Source organism: Martes martes (assembly GCF_963455335.1).
Source record: "Martes martes genome assembly, chromosome: 2".
In the NCBI taxonomy this organism is placed as follows: domain Eukaryota; kingdom Metazoa; phylum Chordata; class Mammalia; order Carnivora; family Mustelidae; genus Martes; species Martes martes.
In genome coordinates this window covers 84,315,062-84,322,894 of record NC_137889.1, presented here as the reverse complement: position 1 = coordinate 84,322,894, position 7,833 = coordinate 84,315,062, and positions in this window count along the sequence as shown.

Here is a 7,833-nt window from a genome sequence, read left to right as displayed (position 1 = left end):
GGAATATTGTCGAATATTGCAAGGTTTGGGAAAGTTTGCATAGATTTTTGTTTTAGCATTATATAGTAAACCCCCAAATTTATTTTACGCTGCATAGATTTTTAAAAATATCTCAAAACCACATAATTTTTGGCGTCTCCTAGTTGTCTGGTAATTAATGTGGCGTCAACAATGACAGGGTACAGCTTTTCAAAGCTGGTGGAAGAAAGACGCCAACTGCAGACTTGAGCCATTTTTATTTATATACATCTTGGTGCCTAAGTGTCGGTATTTTATCTTGTTTTTTACTCAGGTAAAATGCAGTTTTCTTTCAATCCTGCTCCATTACTTTTCTATGTAAAAAGAAAGATTGATGGAGATGGACGCTTGTAAACTTGATAAACATTTCACTGGCCTTGATTGTTCCTTAACCTAATCAATTCCACTGATCTTCTACGCAGAGCATACAGCACATTCTTTGAAAGGGGAAAAATATCTTACCAAAAGTATAGCAATATGAATTGATAATCTCATTAGAAATTCATTGATTTTTAATTAATCAAACATTAAGGTCATGTTTCTACTTGAAAATACAATCATCTTTGAATTTGAGTGTGAGTTTGGTCTATGAATCAATCTTCTGTAACAGTGACCACTGGTGGTAGAACTTGCAAAGAAATTCCATAATTGTAAAAATATATACTTGGTAAGCTATATCTTTCCCATAGGTAGTAATAACTATACAAAAGAATATGATTTTAAAAAGGCAATAAAATTATAGAAATGTATTCAATATTCTGATATATCTATGGCAATATAATAACTGCCTAGTTGGGCCTATTAACATGTTAATCATCCTGGAAAAGTTTTATAAACCCAGACTCATAATAAATTGTAATAGCTAAGGTAAATTGCACTAGATTATGCTTCTTTTAAAAAGCTCTGTTGAATCTATTGAATTATATTATCTATCCACCTTAAAGTTTTATATAGACAAATAGAGCTCAGTGACCCACTTACGTAGTTCATGGATCTATGAATTACCTATGTTGAATGCAAATTTTATATTTATATCAGAACCTGGGTTTTGTTTTGCTTTCAAAACAAACCATAGATTTCTTTGGATTCATGAAAAGATCTAGGACCCAGGAAAGGTCTAGATAGAATCTCTATCCTGGTAGACACCCAGGGATGCCTTATTTGAGCAGTAGGGGTCACTGCTGCTCTTTATAATGACAGGAGGATTTACCCTCGTTAAGGCTTTTCTCCTGTCTTTATAAGGATAAGAGTTCACCTACTAAATTATGGTGAATAATTTATTAATGTAAATATGAAGTCTCTGCAAAACCAATAGTACAAATTTTAAGGAAGCTCTTCTCTTTGTTACTTAATCTAGTTTTCTAACTCACCAGTGTATGAGATCCCTTCATTCTCTTCAGATACTTTTGTCCTTTGCCCTGAAATAGTGAAAGGAGGTCACACGAGTATAGATTTCAGTGTCCTTTTCATCAGATTTTTTATTGAAAGTGTTTTCTGACTTTTATACTCATAAAAAGGTAGATATTATTTCTTCTTGTTTCTCTCAGTTTAGAAGGTTAAATATATAATCTCTGTAGACACTAGTCTCTTTACATACAATATTCTTTAGACTTGTTTGACGTAATAGGTCCTTTTCCCCATGAATTTCAGATTTGTAGTTCTTCATTAATTCAAAAGGGAGAAAAGGTGGACGTTATCATTTCTTGTTTAATTTATAAGGTCAGAACCAGTTAAAAAGAATACTTGGACGTTTCTTCCAGGAGTTCAGTCTTCGTTTATTACAATACTGAGAATGGGCCCGAATGCTGAGGTAGTGTTAGCAAGTGATTTCTAGTAACAGAGTTAAGAGGAAAGCTTCTGGGATCACCGGAAACAGTGAGGGAGCTATTCTGATCAATGCCTGGAAAGGCCTGATACCTAATTAAGCTGTACTGTCAGTTATAAATATCTTAGCAAGGGGTGTATATGTGTGACAGAGAGAGAAGGGAAGTGTTGCTTATCACAGTTTTTGTTCCTACTGTGTGAAGTCCCATCCAATGTCACAAAAACAAGTGCCAAATTGAATATGATCACAACTCATATTTTATCTTTTCTTGTGTTTTATTTTGCAAAAATGTGTGAGTGTTTTTGCTTATACCGAAAAAAAAAAATAGCAATGTGACATTTCCAGATTTCTCAGCTGAATTCATATGTTAACATGTTTGATGGTAATATTTACTTAATTATCTGTGTTCCCCAATAGACATATGGGTGAATATGGTGTGATACTCATTATCACACACCCAGTATTTGGATAACTTGCAACTGGTAAGACTTTCAGTGTTTGTTGAATGATTGAATAAGTAAGATGTTAAGTTTTAGACACTTAAATGTGGGGATGGAAGGCACTGAGACCTTAATTTTGATGTGGGGTTGCAGGTATCAAATACTGTGTATCATTGTATGTGTATATTATGTGCTTACTCCTGAAAAGATGCACTATTTCAACAATTTAATCTTAACCTTTTCTGTATGAAAGGCAGAGAATTGCTTGTATGAGGACAGTCTTTCTGATCATTGTAAGTTTTATGAAAATGAATTATTCTCCACTATATTTAGGTAAGCTAGTACAAAATTTTATCTAGTTTGTATAGTTCTGACATTAAACTAAAAGGTACTGATTTATTTGTAAAAATATATTCTTTTTCAAAAATGGGTTTAGTTGGCAGAAAAACTTCTTGACATCAATAATGAAGAAGATAATGCATTTTGGTTGTTTCAATATTTTCTTACTATAATTTAGGCATTTTAAAGCTTTCTTTTAAAAGTAAACTATCAAAAACTAGCATTATTTTTATGGATAAACTTTAAAACTTACCTTCATCACAAAACAAAAATTCCCGCTATCACTATTATTATCCACACTTATTTTTTTCCTGAAAATATTAGTCACATAGTTAGACAAAAAAGGAAATGTATGTGTAAAATGGGAAATAATGAAGTAAAACTATCTGTATTTGCAAATGGTATGATCGTATACCTAAACAAACAAACAAGAAATCAACTGGAAAAGCTGTTGGAAACAACAAGAGAATTCACTGAGAGCAGAGTACAAAGTAGTAGTCAAAAAATCAATAGCTTTCATATATACAGTTAAAATGTAATGGGGGAAATAATCTTATTTTTAACAGCAATAAATGAAAATGTGCAAGACCTAGAAAAATATTTAAGGGACACACCACCCGAAAAAGATTTGAATCAAGGAAAATGGACAGTTATTCTTGCATTGGAAAAGTCAAAATTATAAATGTCTGCTATGCCATGAATCTAATCCCAAGCACATTTTATGGAAAATACTTTTAATTCAAGAAATAGTTATTAAACAATGAAAGATTTTTTAAATGAATGTTACTAAAACATTCCAAAGTAAAATTTAAATTTTTCTTTTCTACAGATTTTATTGCTGGTATTATATACTTTAAGTATAAAAACCTTTAGTGATTTATTGCATTGTTTGAACACAGCTTTTCCTTCTAATGTGAAATGTATGCTTAAAAAATAGTTTGATTCCTAAAAATTTGATTTTAATTTAATTTTAATTCAGCAAACTCCAGAAGCCATCTCAGCTGAACTTACCAAAAGATAACAGGGGAATGGGTACTATTAGAAGGACATCAGGGGTCTCACAAATTTGACAGAATAATCAAATGGTCAAGTTTAGAGGTTTTGATTACTTCTGCTGCCAAGGTTGGTAGGCTCTCTCTCTGGAATGCTGCTACAAATGTGACATCGGGTCAGTCAACCCAATTCTTTGCTTATTTCCTTTGAAAACATTAAATTGGGGGAGAGAAGCGGATCGGGCTAGTTTAGGGAAGGAGTCTACCACCAGGTCAAGTGTCTAGCTAGAGGGTCAGGGTATCACTATGCTAATAGGACCACTGGATCCCTATGTTTCAAGAGTTGTTCCAGGAGAAGGGATCAGCACTCTGAAAGGTATCCATTATAGCCTTGTGGTTTTGAGTATCAATGTGACAGGAGCAGAAGAACATCTCTACTTTTCTTTGCCTCTTATGACTGGTATGGGGTGAAGAAAATGTGCTGGTTTTCCCCCTATTGCCATGCCATATACCAGCTTCCTTCAGGAAAGCAAACTGATATATTTCAAGTCAATAGAGGGAGAGTCTGTACAAGATACAGTGTGGGCCCCCACTCTTCTTCCCTGCAATCTGCTTTCCCATTGCAAATGACTAACCAATTACAAGTGTCATTGCAATATTGGTTTCAGGCTTGCCTATCAAAGCTCTGGTCCAAGTTAGCCTCCAGCTCTTGAGTATTAATTTCCTTTTGGATAGTGGTTCTCAAACTGTAGCTCAGAATAAGACAAGAAAAATAGAGACTAACAATGATTTAGTATAGTTTCTCAAATGCTATGGCTGTCTAGACAAAGAGAATTATTTTATTCATTTAATCATTTCCTCTTTCATACATTCGTAAACGTGTTCCACAGATATTTATAAAATACCTACCATGTGCCAAGTGTGTCACATAAACCATACAGTTATTCAAAGAATAACTGAATAAGTTTCAAGCCCCAAAGCCTTGTCCTTGCAAGTCCCTTTTCCCTCTGAAGGAGGGTTAGGTCCCTAAGTTACTATTCCCAAAGCCTCACCTTTCCATGACTTAGGCTCATTACATGTTATTACAAGTAGTGCTCATTTTCTGTCTTCCACTGTAGACATAAAGCTTCATGATTAGAGGGCACATGTGTATCTTGTTCACCAAAATATCTTGGGCTCCTTGTGTACTACTTCCCACACAGTAAGTGCTTTATAAATATTCGATGAACACAAATTGCCTTGTGTTCTATAGACCGGGCCTGACATGAATTGTAGAGGTATCAGCAAGTGCATTGACAATCAGTGCCCACACGGCTGCCCCTCATGCCAGAGAGCTGCTGGGCAGGACAGATCATCTGTAATCTCTGTCACTGATTTACTGCCCTTGACTTATGTAACGGTATCAGGATAGGAAGAACACTGCACTATTGACCTGAAAATATAACTGAACAAATAGTACTCCCTCCTCCACCAATAACATCAACATTTTTAAAAATTTAAGTATGTTTATAACCAGAATATCTGCAAATATATTTTTTCTCTTTGAAAATAATGGTAGTTTACTTTGTAATATCAGGTACTTTAGAATGTTAGTGTAGCTGTATGTAACTCAGTAAGAAAAAATATCTAACAAGAACTGGAATTTCAAAAACTCACAGTTATTATCACTGGATTAGTCATGCCTTTCCCATGAACAAGAATAGTCACACCCACACCCATATATCAAGGTGCAAATAAAGGCTAAGAATGAGTGAGCTGGTCTGAGACAGTATAGCCCCAAGACATGGGCTGGCCAAAATAACAACAACAACAACAACAACAAAAAAAAAAACTACTGGTAAATTCTTTATGTTTATATTTTGTGGGGCAGTATGGCATAATGGGCAGAGAGCATGGACTATAGGCTCAGACAGTCCTGGGTCGAGTCCTGGTTCCTGTGTTTACTACCTGAATGCCTTGGATAGTTTGCTTAACCTCTCAGAGCCTCAGTTTCATCATCAAGGAACTTAGTGGTTTTAAGAATTAAGTGCAATAAATGATTATCAGGAATTGGCTTGTGAGGCATGTTTCAGGGAAACCTAGTTCACTCATTCATTCTCCAATTTTTTATTGAATGCCTGCTATGTCAGTCTTGCTCACAAATGTGTCCCCAGCCTCTAGCATACTACTGATCACATAGGAGGCTTTCAAGAACTATTTGTGAAATGAACATTAAGTCTCTGCTCCTATGGAACATAACATTCTAGTAGTTTCCGTCCTCCACCTTCCTATTGATGATGGCAGGAATGCCAGTTAGAGTAGAAAAAGGTGAGAATTTAAAGGCATTTTCATTTTAATGTTTCATTTAATGTTTCATTTTAATTCTTTTAAATACCAGAAGAAACTTGAAAATCAACAAACTTATGAAAATTAAATAACAGTTCTATTGTTAGTTTCAGTGCTTGAAAATGAAGTAGTAGTCTGATGATGTTACCTTAAAAGAAAAAAAAAATGTTTTAGTCTTCTTATCAGATAGTCTTTTCAAATCAGCAAGAATCTGACATCATTAACATAAGACCCTGTCCAGTTACTAAAATGAGCTTTCTCTTAGTTACATTTCAAAGATAAATGTTCTTGCATCTTTTTTTTAAATTAATACACACATATATTTGCTTTTATGGTCAGATGTGTATTCTTCTAAGAATAATTAAAACTAAGCTAGTCTTAAAATACGACATTTACTCAGTACTGATAAAAGGTATACAAATTTGAAAAAATCCAGTGAGGTATTTTACTTAATTTAAACTCAATACTTTGCTTCTCTAAATTTGAGTTAAAAGAATTTGGGGATTCAATCTCTGCTGCTCAGAGAAGAAAGTAATTTAGTGGGTCTCATACTATTATCAAGAGTCTGCTTCCAAGCATGATTTATAGGAGAAGAGATTAAGATGTACAAATTTGTATTGTAAACTAAACCATGAGGATGAAAAGTACAGTGTAGGGAATAGAGTCTATAATATTGTAATGACTGTGTATGGTGACAAGTCGTTTTCTCAGTGAGCATTTCCTAACATATATATAATTGTAGAATCACTATGTTGTACACCTGAAACTAATATAATATTGTATATCAACTCTATTTCAATTAAAAACATACTCTCCTGATTTAAACATGGATAACCTGGTATCTTGCAAAGAATTATTTTTTAAATGTCACGAGAATGTTTTACTTTCCGTACTAAACACACACATGCATACACATGCACACACAGGAAATGCTATAAAACAGCACACTTTCTGGGATTTGTGTTGTTGACTTTGAGTTCCCCATTGATTCTTGTAGGAGTTGGTAATCCTGTTTGCAACAAATAGATAAAAAGATGAGGCAGGGATTTTGTGGTTTACAGGAAATAATGATAGGAAATGGACCAAGTAGTGTCTGAGCCTCTATTTGAAATAGATGTATGAAGGCTTCACTAATAGTGAAATAACATTGTCTTTATAAACAATATAATATACTATAAAATATATATAATGTAATATAAAAATAAAATGTTAATTATGTGTCAATCACAATAATAATGATTTTGATTTAGGAATCTGTGCTGTCTTATTTTAACAGTATTTGGAATTTTTTTGAACACTTATATTACTGAAGGACAAACTGTGGAAAGAAATGAGAAGTTGACATTTTTCTTTTGATGTTTGTCTATCAGAGTATAAGGCATGAGTTGTAAATTTCCTGTTCTGATTAATGTCTAAAAGAAAAGATAAATACATGGTGATATAACATTATTCTTAATATATTGGCCTCCTAAAGCTTAATTATATGATTGCCTCAAAGCATAAACATTTGTGCTATAATTTTTGTGAATGCACGGTTTTAGTGGATTCTTTGTGAGTAGGTCCAGAATTTTGTGCTTAGATGAGAAATGTTTATTTCTTCACACATCCCCTGTGAACCTGAGCAGCATCTACACTAATTTACCGGAAAAGTGATACACATTTCCTTGAGGAATGTCCTAGTTTTCCCTCGTATTGTCCAATTAAGAACTGTGGTGTTTCTAAATTCAGCCAACACAGAATAGTTGTATGACAAGTAAATAAGTCTTGCTGGGAATATGTTGCTTAAGTGATGAAATGGTTCAGCCAAAAAGTGAACCAAAAGATTAAATATTAACTAAGGAAGGTACCATTTCTAAAGTGATACGTAGACTCAGCTATATATAGGATTGAAGAT